This window comes from Spinacia oleracea, chromosome 3 (genome assembly GCF_020520425.1).
Source record: "Spinacia oleracea cultivar Varoflay chromosome 3, BTI_SOV_V1, whole genome shotgun sequence".
NCBI classification, from domain to species: domain Eukaryota; kingdom Viridiplantae; phylum Streptophyta; class Magnoliopsida; order Caryophyllales; family Amaranthaceae; genus Spinacia; species Spinacia oleracea.
Window position 1 is genome coordinate 89,496,615 of NC_079489.1, and position 13,616 is coordinate 89,510,230.

Here is a 13,616-nt window from a genome sequence, read left to right on the forward strand (position 1 = left end):
ATGTTCGCTGCTAAAAGGGGTTTTTTGCAGCGTACATATGTATGTACGCTGCAACAAGTGCCAAAAAATTGGCAAAAATTTGGACTTGTTGCAGCGTACATATATATGTACGCTGCAAAAGACTCAACTTTTTGCAGCGTACATTTATTTGTACGCTGCAACAAGTCTGGAATTTTGCGAAATTTTTTTCCCTTGTTGCAGCGTACAATATATATGTACGCTGCAACAAAGCACTTTTGGCGGGACAATTCTAATTTTGTTTAGGGATACCTAGAGTGCCTTGCACCAAATATAGAAACCTGTCAAAACAATAATAGAATAACGCAACCTGTATAACAAATATAAAAACAACAACTGGAGTTTTGTATACTATATATCCCAAAACCAAATTAAGTGCACATATTACATTTAAATATATGTTCCAATTTCAACATAAACATACATTTTAATATAAAATTTATTCTATAACAACTAAACCAACTCGATCAAGCGCGCTAAAGCCAATAATAAATACTTGCTGGTAAAAAACTTAGCCCATTGCTCATGAACCACATCAAATTCCTCGCATAAGGCGCAATCCTCGGAGTGTAGACCTTTACAAAAACAGAAATTTAAATTAAACATTAGATTAAATACAAATTAAATATCACATTTTAACATTCAAGAAACTAATGACAATGTCCTAATAGTCTAAAATGAGTCCTTAGGTTCTTTAGTTCAAAGTTGGGAGCGAAAATGTCATTTTAGCCTAAATATGACCTATAATGACCCAATGAGCCTATAGGTGCATAAATAGATTGGAACGAGTCTTAGATAGTTAAAATTATGCATATTAAACATGTAATAAGTTTTAAATGAGTCCTTAGGTTCTTTATTTTAAAGTTGGGAGCGAAAATGCCTTATTTTAGCCTAGATATGACCTATAACGATCAAACAAGCATTAAATGGGTATAAGTAGATTAGAATAAGTCCTAGAAACTCAAAACTAAGCTTATTAATCATATAATAATTTAAAAATGAGTCCTTAGGTTCTTAAGTTCAAAGTTGGGAGCGAAAATGTCATTTTAGCCTAAATATGACCTAAAACGACACAATGAGCCTTAAATGGGTATAAATGGATTGGAATGAGTCCTAGAAAGTTAAAACTAGAATATAAAACATTTAGTAGGTTTAAAATGAGTCCTTAGGTTCTTTAGTTCATAGTTGGGAGCGAAAATGTCATTTTAGCCTAAATATGACCTACAACGACCTAATGAGCCTTAAAGGTGCATAAATAGATTGGAACGAGTCTTATAAAGTTAAAATTATGCATATTAAACATGTATTAAGTTTAAAATGAGTGCTTAGGTTCTTTATTTTAAAGTTGGGAGCGAAAATGCCTTATTTTAGCCTAGATATGACCTATAACGATCAAACAAGCATTAAATGGGTATAAGTAGATTAGAATAAGTCCTAGAAACTCAAAACTAAGCTTATTAATCATATAATAATGTAAAAATGAGTCCTTAGGTTCTTAAGTTCAAAGTTGGGAGCGAAAATGTCATTTTAACCTAAATATGACCTAAAACGACACAATGAGCCTTAAATGGGCATAAATGGATTGGAATGAGTCCTAGAAAGTTAAAACTAGAATATAAAACATTTAGTAGGTTTAAAATGAGTCCTTAGATTCTTTAGTTCATAGTTGGGAGCGAAAATGTCATTTTAGCCTAAATATGACCTACAACGACCTAATGAGCCTTAAAGGTGCATAAATAGATTGGAACGAGTCTTATAAAGTTAAAATTATGCATATTAAACATGTATTAAGTTTAAAATGAGTGCTTAGGTTCTTTATTTTAAAGTTAGGAGCGAAAATGCCTCATTTTAGCCTAAATATGACCTATAACTATCAAACAAGCATTAAATGTGCATAAATAGATTAGAATAAGTCTTAGAAACTTAAAACTAAGCATATTAATCATATAATAAGTTTAAAATGAGTCATTAGGTTCTTAAGTTCAAAGTTGGGAGCGAAAATGGCACTTTAGCCTAAATATGACCTATAACGACACAATGAGCCTTAAATATGCGTAAATGGATTGGAATGAGTTCTAGAAAGTCAAAACTAAGCATATAAAACATTTAGTAAGTTTAAAATGAGTCCTTAGGTTCTTTAGTTCATAGTTGGGAGCGAAAATGTCATTTTAGCCTAAATATGTCCTATAACGACCAAACAAGCCTTAAATGTGTATAAGTAGTTAGAATAAGTCTTAGAAACTTAAAACTAAGCATATTAAACATGTAATAAGTTTAAAATAAGTCCTTAGGTTCTTTATTTTAAAGTTGGGAGCGAAAATGCCTTATTTTATCCTAAATATGACCTACAACGATAAAACAAGCATTAAATGTGCATAAATAGATTAGAATAAGTCTTAGAAACTTAAAACTAAGCATATTTATCATATAATAAGTTTAAAATGAGCTATTAGGTTCTTAAGTTCAAAGTTGGGAGCGAAAATGTCATTTTAGCCTGGGGTTGGATAATTTTAAACACATACTAATTCCAAAATATGCTAAACCAAATACACCCTTAATGATTTAATTTCCATTTGTCTACTTCATGTCTCTAAATAAACATCGATAAATTAGCACAGACGTGAGTTTATTCTCATTACTCGAAAGCCATGATAATGGCTGACATTCTTGTATACCACCCATCATTAACGGCATATGCATCCCATTCTGGAACTGGATTATGAGCACTGGTTATTTTAGTTCTCTAGGTTCTTTAGTTCCAAGTTGGGAGTAAAAATGTAATTTTAGCATAAATAAGACCTATAAAGCCCCAATAAGCCTTAAATGTGCATAAATAGATTGGAATGAGTCTTAGAAAGTTACAACTATGCATATTAAACATCTAATAAGTATAAAATGAGTCCTTAGGTTCATTAGTTCAAAGTTGGGAGCGAAAAAGTCATTTTAGCCTAAATATGACCTATAACGACCCAATGAGCATTAAATGTGCATACATAGATTGGAATGAGTCTTGAAAACTTAAAACTAAGCATATTAATCATGTAAAAGGTTTAAAAGAAGTCCCTAGGTTCTTTAGTTCAAAGTTGGGAGCGAAAATGTAATTTTAGCCTAAATATGACCTATAAAGACCCAATGAGCCTTAAATGTGCATAAATAGAATGTAATGAGTCTTGGAAACTTAAAATTAAGCATATTAATCATGTAATAAATTTGAAATGAGTCCTTAGGTTATTTAGTTCAAAGTTGGGAACGGAAATATCATTTTAGCCTAATATATCACCAAAAAAGCTTCTTGAGCGTAGAGAGCACTAGTAGAAAAAACCCCTGTTGCAGCCCCCTTATTGCAGCGTACATGTATTAATACGCTTCAACAACCATTTGGTCAACGCGGGTCAAACCCTTTAAAGGGTTGTTGCAGCGTACAAATTAATTGCCCCCTGCAAAAGAGTTTTTTGCAGCGTACATAGTAAAAGCCCCCTGCAACAGCCTTTTTATTTTGCAGCGTAAAGGGTAAATGCCCCTGCAATAGCATTTTAGTAATTTTTTTCGCTGCAACGTTAATTTAGACCAAACATTTCTATCTCAAACCTCAACACCAATTTCGCAATTCATATCCCCGCTCAATACTCCCTTCTTCTTCCCTCATCTTTCCCTGTGTCTCGCCCATCGCTGGTGGTTCTCGCCAGTCGTCTTCGCCGTCGCCGCTGGGTCTCGCCCGTCGCCGGTGGTACTCTACCAAGAGTCTATTTCCTCGCCTCCTCACCGGTGGTTCCCTTCTCGGAAAACCACCGCATAAGTTATTCCCTGCTCGAAAACCACCGGTGAAGTCATTCCCCACTCGAAAAACTAAGCTGCTTTGCTCGGTTGCTGGTTTTAATCTCCGTCATCCTCCTCGCCGCGGCCGACCGGTCATCTTCCCTGTCCAATCAGGTTTGTTCGTTTATCTTATTTTAAGAATTAGGGTTTCCTTTAATTCTGCAGTGATAATGAATTGTTGTTTTGTTTCTTCTTTGGGCGAGACTGTGAGTCAAATTTTTGTTGCTGATGAATTGTAGATTCATGTAGAGAATGTGGTAAACTAATGAATTGCCTGTGGAGAAATTCCAAAAAAAAATGCCTGTAGAGAAAAGTAGGAGCATTCAGATTTAGAACTCAGTGATGCTTTGTCATTGCCTTGTCATAGATTGTCACCTTGTGCTTTACTATGGGGGGCTTTTTCCTAATTATCTATGAATGCCATGTAGCGTGATAGACAGCCTTACGAAACATTATAGGATTATACTGTGCTCCTGCCTCTTAATCCTCTACTTATGTACTTTCAGGTCGCTTTGACTTAATCGATGTCTTTAATTTTGGGGTTCAATATCGTATGAATATAATCAAGTCCAGACTTATTTTCTTTGTCCCTTTCATTTGCTTCTAAAGTCTGAGGTAGTTAGGTTTGCCAGTTGTCAGGGATTGATTAACTTGCTTTTGTTGTTTTTTACATCAGAGTGCTCTCATGAGTCATGGCAATCCATTTTATGATATAAACTTGGCCTTGGATCCATTTTATGAACTTGGCCTTGGATCCATTTTATGAAAGGAGTTGGTACATTGGCCTTTGTATTGATACCAAGATAACCAACATCGCATTTTCTGGATGTAAAATCACAATGAGAAAAAGATGGTCGCATTTTCTGGATGTAAAATCACAATGAGAAAAACACATAGAGCACAAGGCTCACTATTCTCCATACTCCTTGACTTAATCTATTAATAACCGCCAGACTCTGTAACAGATCTTCCACATAATTGTCTTCAGATATGGCTGAATATTCACGTACACATGAAGTCCTAATTAACAGTAATTAATATGGGAAAAGTGCATGTTCAGACTTGGATGTTCCACACTTTTAGTTTGTGGCGGGATGTATTTAGTGAGACTTCAAATTGAACTCTTTTTGAATTTGTGGGTAATTCAAATTATTTTTTCTACTGTTTTCGGGTGTGTGATAGTTGTTCTGATTTTTCCTTGTTGTAATTGTTTGTAGGATCCATATTTGAAGTATAAGTCTATAATCATATATTACTACGATGCATGTTATATGTTATAGCCTTAGATGTACACTACACTCGGGTGTATAGTGAAAATTGTCGAAATCGTTGATGTTATGAACTGGTGTTTCCTTTATTGGTTTTTAGTTTTATATATTTGGTGGTATGGGTCTTTGATGAGTCTATGGAATCTAGAGACTGTTCAAATCATAGTTAAGGATTACTTTTATGTCGACCTTTCTTGATTGTTCAATTTTCTCACTGTTAAGATCTTGCCTTGACCAAGTTGAAGAGTTTACTGATTCTTGTTTTTAAATTTCCAATAGGAATCTTATGTTTTCATATATTTACTTGATTCTGTAATTGGATGCTTGTTTTTTGTTTCCCGGGTTTAGTGATTAATTTTTCATTTTTATCGTATGGTTGTTACATCTTATGCTGTTTGTTGTTGCTGATTTATTTTGGTATTGGGATAATTTGCAGAAATATTGTACAGTACGTCGTTTTGCACTGTGTAACCAGATTTTCTTCATTCGGTAGTTTTTCATGGGTAGAACTTCAGATTATACATGATAGTGGCCAATAAACTATCATTTTAGTCCTTACTGGAAAACAAACTAATTCGTTCTTATTTTTAAACAAGAAACTAATTCATCCATTGCATCAAATAAATAATTTGTAGATAGCATCTACTGGACTTATTGATTTGATGTGCCAAGGAATTCTTTGTGAGTCTGACACCACTTTGTGTCTTGTGAATGTTACCCAGGATGGCCATGAAAAGGCTACTACTCCTTAATTACTAATTATTGTACAATTAGTGTCTTAGGCCTTAGTGTATATTTTACCAGTGATGCACAAATTATTGCCTTTAGAGGTACAACGTTTGCGCCATATTTCTGTAAAAAATCTTTATATAGTTAAAGTGAGCCCTGAATGTGTTTTCAACGATAAGCGCTAAGGTATTGTTTCTTGTAGATTAGTAAGGTATGTTACTAATAATTGATTTGTTCTTCTTCTGTTAAACTCAAGGTAAAAGTGATAGTTTATATAAATTTGGTTCCTGATACTCAGGTTTCTTATGAAATTTTGATTTTTGATCAACAGATGCGTTGGAAGAAGACTTGATCCAGTGACAGGGAAGATTTACAACGTTATAAATTTTCCTCTTGAGCTAAGGAAATAAAATCAAGACTTGTCACTCGTGCTGATGACACCGAGGAAAAAGTATGCAACTATTTACCCATTGTATCTCCTATACTCCTTAATAGCATGTTAGCATCTCAGATTGCATAACTTTCAGTTCTAGTCATCATATTAATGTTCTTATATATATGGAGTCTTGGTTGTTTACTATACTACACCTGATCTGATCATATGTTCCATAGAGAAGTTTCTTGAATTATCTCCTGATTCAAGCAGTGGAATTCTCACAGGAATCTTTTCCATAAGCTGATGCTTTCACTCTAGGTCCTACAGGACATTATCATTTAGAATTTGACATATTCTTTTCTGAGAAGAGAGAACTAACAAACACTCTGAAGCAAGTGACTTCTTTTTTTCATCTTATTAAAGCGATATGGGAACTCTTTCAAACCTAAATAGTAATCTGTCATAGTTAGTAAAGCTATTATGTTCTCTGGTGGTTTGTCTTGTATTTTTTTTTAGAGTATTTATTTGAGGTCTTTAAAAGCAATTAGCCTCGTGAGTAGAATTTGGTACTTGAGCCAAGTCCACAATCTCTTTAATGTCTAGGTGTAGGCAATATACTACGAAGCACTATATATGTCTTGAATATGCCATTGGTGGGCAATGCTAGAGATGTTTTCAGTCAACTATACAACTTCTTTGCTTAAATTCCTATCTCCATATCCATGGTTTTAGGTTTCTTCACTGTGTGCACTAAATTTGGGTAAAGATTTGTTTGCCATTTCACGACACACCATATGAACTTAATCTAGGTAGAAAAGGAGTTTCTCTGGCTTGTACAGAGAACTTCAGTTTTATATTTTCCATTCATCATGTTTACAACATTGGCTATTTTTCCTAATAAATTCCACAAATTCACAGACTTGGAGAAGATCTCGTAAGTCTACAGTGCTTGTCCATTATGATTTATGATTATCACAAAAGTTGAAGATTGTGAATAATGTGTGGGTTTTAACCAAATAGGAAAAGCTTCTTGGATTAATAAGCATTTGTTGTTGTCCAAAGATCCTGATTTGTGAACAATAAACCAAATAGGAAAAGCTACATATTTTCTCAGAGTATTACACTTATTACATGTTTAATATGAATAGTTTTAACTTTCTAACACTCATTCCAATCTACTTATGCAAATTTAAGGCTTGTTTGGTCGTTATAGGTCATATTAGGCTAAAATGAGGCTTTTTTGCTCCCAAATATGAAATAAAGAACCTTAGGACTCATTTTAAACATATTAAATGTTTTATATGATTAGTTTTAACTTTACAAGACTTAATCCAATCTATTTATGCACATTCATGACTTCTTTGGCCGTTATAGGTCATATTTAGGCTAAAATGACATTTTCGCTCCCAACTTTGGTCTAACGAACTTAAAAACTAATTTCAAACTTATTACATGATTCATATGATTATTTTTAACTTTTCAAGACTCAATCCTATCTATTATGCACATTTGAGACTTGTTTGGTCGTTATAGGTCATATTTAAGCTAAAATGAGACATTTTCGCTCCTAACCTTGAACTAAAGAACCTAAAGACTCATTTTAAACCCTTTACATGATTAATATGCTTAGTTTTAACTTTCTAAGACTCATTTCAATCTATTTATTCACATTTAAGGCTTATTGGGTCGTTATAGGTCATATTAAGGCTAAAATGAAGCATTTTCGCTCCCAACTATGAACCAAAGAACCTAAGGACTCATTTTAAACTTACTAAATGTTTTATATGCTTATTTTTAACTTTCTAAGACTCATTCCAATCCATTTATGCACATTTAAGGCTCATTGTGTCGTTTTAGGTCATATTTAGGCTAAAATGACATTTTCGCTCCCAACTATGAACCAAAGAACCTAAGGACTCATTTTAAACTTACTAAATGTTTTATATGCTTATTTTTAACTTTCTAGGACTCATTTCAATCCATTTATGCACATTTAAGGCTCATTGTGTCGTTATAGGTCATATTTAGGCTAAAATGACATTTTCGCTCCCAACTTTGAACTTAAGAACCTAATGACTCGTTTTAAACTTATTATATGATAAATATGCTTAGTTTTAAGTTTCTAAGACTTATTCTAATCTACTTATACCCATTTAATGCTTGTTTGATAGTTATAGGTCATATTTAGGCTAAAATGAGGCATTTTCGCTCCTAACTTTAAAATAAAGAACCTAAGCACTCATTTTAAACTTAATACATGTTTAATATGCATAATTTTAACTTTATAAGACTCGTTCCAATCTATTTATGCACCTTTAAGGCTCATTAGGTCGTTGTAGGTCATATTTAGGCTAAAATGACATTTTCGCTCCCAACTATGAACTAAAGAACCTAAGGACTCATTTTAAACCTACTAAATGTTTTATATTCTAGTTTTAACTTTCTAGGACTTATTCCAATCCATTTATGCACATTTAAGGCTCATTGTGTCGTTATAGGTCATATTTAGGCCAAAATGACATTTTCGCTCCCAACTTTGAACTTAAGAACCTAATGACTCATTTTAAACTTATTATATGATAAATATGCTTAGTTTAAGTTTCTAAGACTTATTCTAATCTGTTTATGCACATTTAATGCTTGTTTGATAGTTATAGGTCATATTTAGGCTAAAATGAGGCATTTTCGCTCCTAACTTTAAAATAAAGAACCTAAGCACGCATTTTAAACTTAATACATGTTTAATATGCATAATTTTAACTTTATAAGACTCGTTCCAATCCATTTATGCATATTTAAGGCTCATTGTGTCGTTTTAGGTCATATTTAGGCTAAAATGACATTTTCGCTCCCAACTTTGAACTTAAGAACCGAAGGACTCATTTTTAAATTATTATATGATTAATAAGCTTAGTTTTGAGTTTCTAGAACTTATTCTAATCTACTTATACCCATTTAATGCTTGTTTGATCGTTATAGGTCATATCTAGGCTAAAATAAGGCATTTTCGCTCCCAACTTTAAAATAAAGAACCTAAGGACTCATTTAAAACTTATTACATGTTTAATATGCATAATTTTAACGATCTAAGACTCGTTCCAATCTATTTATGCACCTATAGGCTCATTGGGTCGTTATAGGTCATATTTAGGCTAAAATGACATTTTCGCTCCCAACTTTGAACTAAAGAACCGAAGGACTCATTTTAGACTATTAGGACATTGTCATTAGTTTCTTGAATGTTAAAATGTGATATTTAATTTGTATTTAATCTAATGTTTAATTTAAATTTCTGTTTTTGTAAAGGTCTACACTCCGAGGATTGCGCCTTATGCGAGGAATTTGATGTGGTTCGTGAGCAATGGGCTAAGTTTTTTACCAACAAGTATTTATTATTGGCTTTAGCGCGCTTGATCGAGTTGGTTTAGTTGTTATAGAATAAATTTTATATTAAAATGTATGTTTATGTTGAAATTGGAACATATATTTAAATGTAATATGTGCACTTTGGTTTTGGGATATATAGTATACAAAACTCCAGTTGTTGTTTTTATATTTGTTATACAGGTTGCGTTATTCTATTATTGTTTTGACAGGTTTCGATCTATATTTGGTGCAAGGCACTCTAGGTATCCCTAAACAAAATTAGAATTTTCCCGCCAAAAGTGCTTTTTTGCAGCGTACATATATGTTGTACGCTGCAACAAGGGAAAAAAATTTGGCAAAAATTCAGACTTGTTGCAGCGTACAAATAAATGTACGCTGCAAAAAATTGAGTAATTCAGACTTGTTGCAGCGTACAAATAAATGTACGCTGCAAAAAGTTGAGTCTTTTGCAGCGTACATATATATGTACGCTGCAACAAGTCCAAAATTTTGCCAATTTTTTGGCACTTGTTGCAGCGTACATCTAAAAGCCCGCTGCAACAAGTCTAAAATTTTGCCAATTTTTTGGCACTTGTTGCAGCGTACATCTAAAAGCCCGCTGCAACAAATCACTTTTTGCAGCGAACATTGTACGCTGCAACAAGTTCAGACTTGTTGCAGGCCCCCCAGTTGCAGCATACGATGTACGCTGCAACAGGGGTCTAAAAGCCCGCTGCAATAAGGGTTTTTTCTACTAGTGGAGGTCAGTTGTGATTTTTTAAAGAGGTCGATCGACTCACAACAATATTCCGACCATAAAGTTCAAGCATTGGCGGTTCTTACCTCATTTATAATTGGATTATACACGACACCGACAGTTGGGACTTTTCCAATGGTGAGACCAATATAAACACAAACAAACGGGGAACCTGGGAGTTGTATTTTTGTTAGGTATACAACTTAAAATCAGAAGGAAAAATTTAATAAGAAAGGAGAAAGGTTATAACTATTTACCCATGCACAAAGTTAGTTGGCCCATCAAGTGGGTCAACAATCCATGTAGGATCATCCGTCAACTCTGTAGCACCAAAGGCAGCTGTAGTTTCTTCACCAATGAACTGAAATTATAAATGCTGATTTTTCTTTCTCCGTCTTGCCATTTAAACTTGTACAAGTAATTTGCAGTTACCAGGTTGTTTGAGCAAACTGATTAGTGATTCAGATAGCATAACTGCAAAGTTAGTAAATATTTAATGTGTCAGCAACATCCCTATACGCAACATCAAATGACTATCTAGTTTCCAGTACCTACAGGCCACAGTCCATAGTCCACAAGTATGTCCCCTCCATGTTATACTTCGTAGGCACGAGTGACAAGCGCAATCATGAGAGTGATGGTGGATAGCAGTACAGTCGAGACAATCACTTCTTCGAACCCATGCATATTTCAATTCTGGGATTGTGTTCTCGTTCTGAGAGGACTCAAAGCTCTTGCTGACTGATGACTTCAACGACTAAATTAGTTGCAAAACTGTAAGCTTCATGTTGTGCAGAATCCATTTCAGAACAAAGCCATACCAGGAGATACTAGAGTATTGTTGCTGGTACCATCAGTCACAACAGAACCTTCTTCTAAGCAGTCATTAGCGCTGCAATGCATATTAGAAAGGAAAACGAGAAGATTAAGAAAATGGAATAACATAGGCACATTATTGACTTAATGGCAATCTGCATGAGAAAAAGCAGCACAGTACAATGCTTCACTAAGAATGAAAGCAGTAATCAAATAGGGAAGCTGTATTTTTTTTGCTATGCTAATTAAATCGATTAACGAAAACCACGAATATCATTTCACTAAAGAAGTTATAGTTCATTGGTCATCACAAAACAAGTTGAGAATCGTCAAAGTTTCAGCAATTAGACCCACAATATAAATTTGGTTTACAAGGAAAAGGATGACTATTCTACCATACAACTTTTCTGGACCACAAATGTCAAATTTGTCTCATCATTGAATTATTGATCAAAAGCTTAGTACAGGAACGCACATTGTAATTAGACTTAGATTTAGTTGCCTCATTGGAAGAAAAGGCAATAAGGGCAGTAAATGATAAATGGTAGGGTTTTGAAAATTGTCATGGCTTGTACACTTCAGCTAGTATTACTATTACAGTAATTCATTTGGCTTTGCTACATAAGTAGACTCCACCAAAACTAGCTTTTGACGTGAGAATTACTGCCTTTTCTATTTCTCTTGAAGAGTTGAAGTTGCACATCACCAAGAATTTCTTTACAAAGAGTATTTTGGTTAATTTGATGTGCCGCTAAAATATTGCGAATACTAACTTTAGAGTTTAAATGTCCTTCTTATTTCTTAATTATTTTGGCTTCATTGTCACGTGATGTTCACAAGGATGTCCCCTATATCAAGATCACATTTAATCAACATGTCGGCTAATTATTTTGTTTATTTCATGGGTGCAGGAAAAGGAGATATATTGAACTGTTCGGCAACAGAGAACGCTGACCTCTTTTATGGTGTTCTTGGGGGACTAGGGCAGTTTGGCATCATCACTAGGGCCAGAATCTCTCTAGAGCCAGCTCCCAGATCGGTAAGTATCCCATCGTTAATCTGACTTCAACTGTTGAATCATAAAGGTCCCTGTGGTCACCTGAAAACTTTTTCCACACTCCAACAGGTGAAATGGATTAGAGTACTATACTTAGATTTCAACTTATTTACCAAGGATCAAGAACAGCTAATACCATCAGATAATTCATTTGATTATATTGAAGGCTTCGTCATAATAAACAGGACAGGTCTAATTAATAACTGAAGATCTACCTTCTGCCCCAGAGAACCCCTGCAGGCTAGTCAATTTAGCTCTGAAGGAAAAAATCTCTACTGCCCCGAAATGGCCAAGTACTTTAATCCTGAGGATGGGAACTTTATAAACAAGGTTAGAATCTCTAACTACCTTCTCATATGTCGGTATACGAAAAAATCATGATTCAGGGCTGAACCTCTTGCGGTTTTCAAATTGCAGGTGGAGCTCTTAGTCATATTGTCATCTTTCTCAGACATTTTATCGAACAGGTGGAGCTCATAGTATGTATTTCTGCTCAAGAGTGTAAAATCAATCAAAACTTCACCAGCTTGAGATGGGGGCAGGGGTTTTGAGGGCAATTTCGCAGCTTTTTAGAGAAATCAATCAAAACTCCGTGCACAACATCTTCAGCATCTCGTTCATCTTCAAACTGTAAAGGATGGTTAAGAATAAACAATAAAAGTCCAAAAAATTAGAGAAATAACACAATATTAAACATGTTTATTAAATAACACAATTTGGGACAATCAACAAACCCTAAAAACGAATTGAACAAACCCTAAAAACAAATTGAACAAACGAACTGACCCTAAAAACGAATTGAACAAACGAATTGACCCTAAAAACGAATTGAAGAAACGAATTAAACAAACCCTAAAAACGAATTGAAGAGGAGGCGAGAAAAGAGCTACCGTCGACTGGAGAGGAGGCGAGGAATTAAAGAGCTACCGGCGACTGGAGAGGAGGCGAGAAAAGAGCCACCGGCGACTGGCGAGGAGGCCAGAACCACCGACGAGGAAGCTAGATTGACGACGCAGGGAAAGCTTTTTGGGCGACGCAGGGAATTTTTTATTTTTTAAAGTGGACGACGCAGGAAAGGTAAGGGAAGAAGAAGGGAGTTGAGCGCGGGGAATTAATTTGTTCGAATTAGGTTGCAGCGAATAAATTTTTACCCGAGCTATTGCAGGGGGCTTTAAAATGTACGCTGCAACAAAATAGGCTATTGCAAGGGGCTTTTAAAATGTACGCTGCAACAAGCTTTTTTGCAGGAAACAATTAAATTGTACGCTGCAATAACCCTTTAAAGGGTTTGACCCGCGTTGACCGACTGGTTGTTGAAGCGTATGAATACATGTACGCTGCAATAAGGGGGTTGCAACAGGGGGTTTTTCTACTAGTGCTGGCTTTGGGCGCCGAAATCTTCGGCGCCCAGGC

The 13,616-nt window shown here is 34.7% G+C and overlaps 2 long non-coding RNA genes across 7 annotated transcripts; one reads left to right on the forward strand and one right to left on the reverse strand.

The window, feature by feature from the left end:
* Positions 1-328: 328 nt before the first annotated feature.
* LOC130470432 (uncharacterized) lies at positions 329-13,319 on the reverse strand. 6 transcript variants are annotated; one of them, XR_008930726.1, is made up of 8 exons: positions 13,094-13,319; positions 12,598-12,831; positions 12,419-12,507; positions 12,102-12,252; positions 10,882-11,222; positions 10,588-10,804; positions 10,417-10,502; positions 329-593 (listed from the first exon to the last, which is right to left on the reverse strand). It is a non-coding gene; the product is annotated as an uncharacterized lncRNA (long non-coding RNA). The 6 variants fall into 6 exon arrangements; XR_008930729.1 differs by having other exon boundaries at positions 12,419-12,520; XR_008930725.1 differs by having other exon boundaries at positions 12,102-12,507.
* Positions 3,334-10,105, forward strand: LOC130470431 (uncharacterized). Its single transcript, XR_008930723.1, has 3 exons — positions 3,334-3,948; positions 6,163-6,282; positions 9,514-10,105. It is a non-coding gene; the product is annotated as an uncharacterized lncRNA (long non-coding RNA).
* Positions 13,320-13,616: the final 297 nt, after the last annotated feature.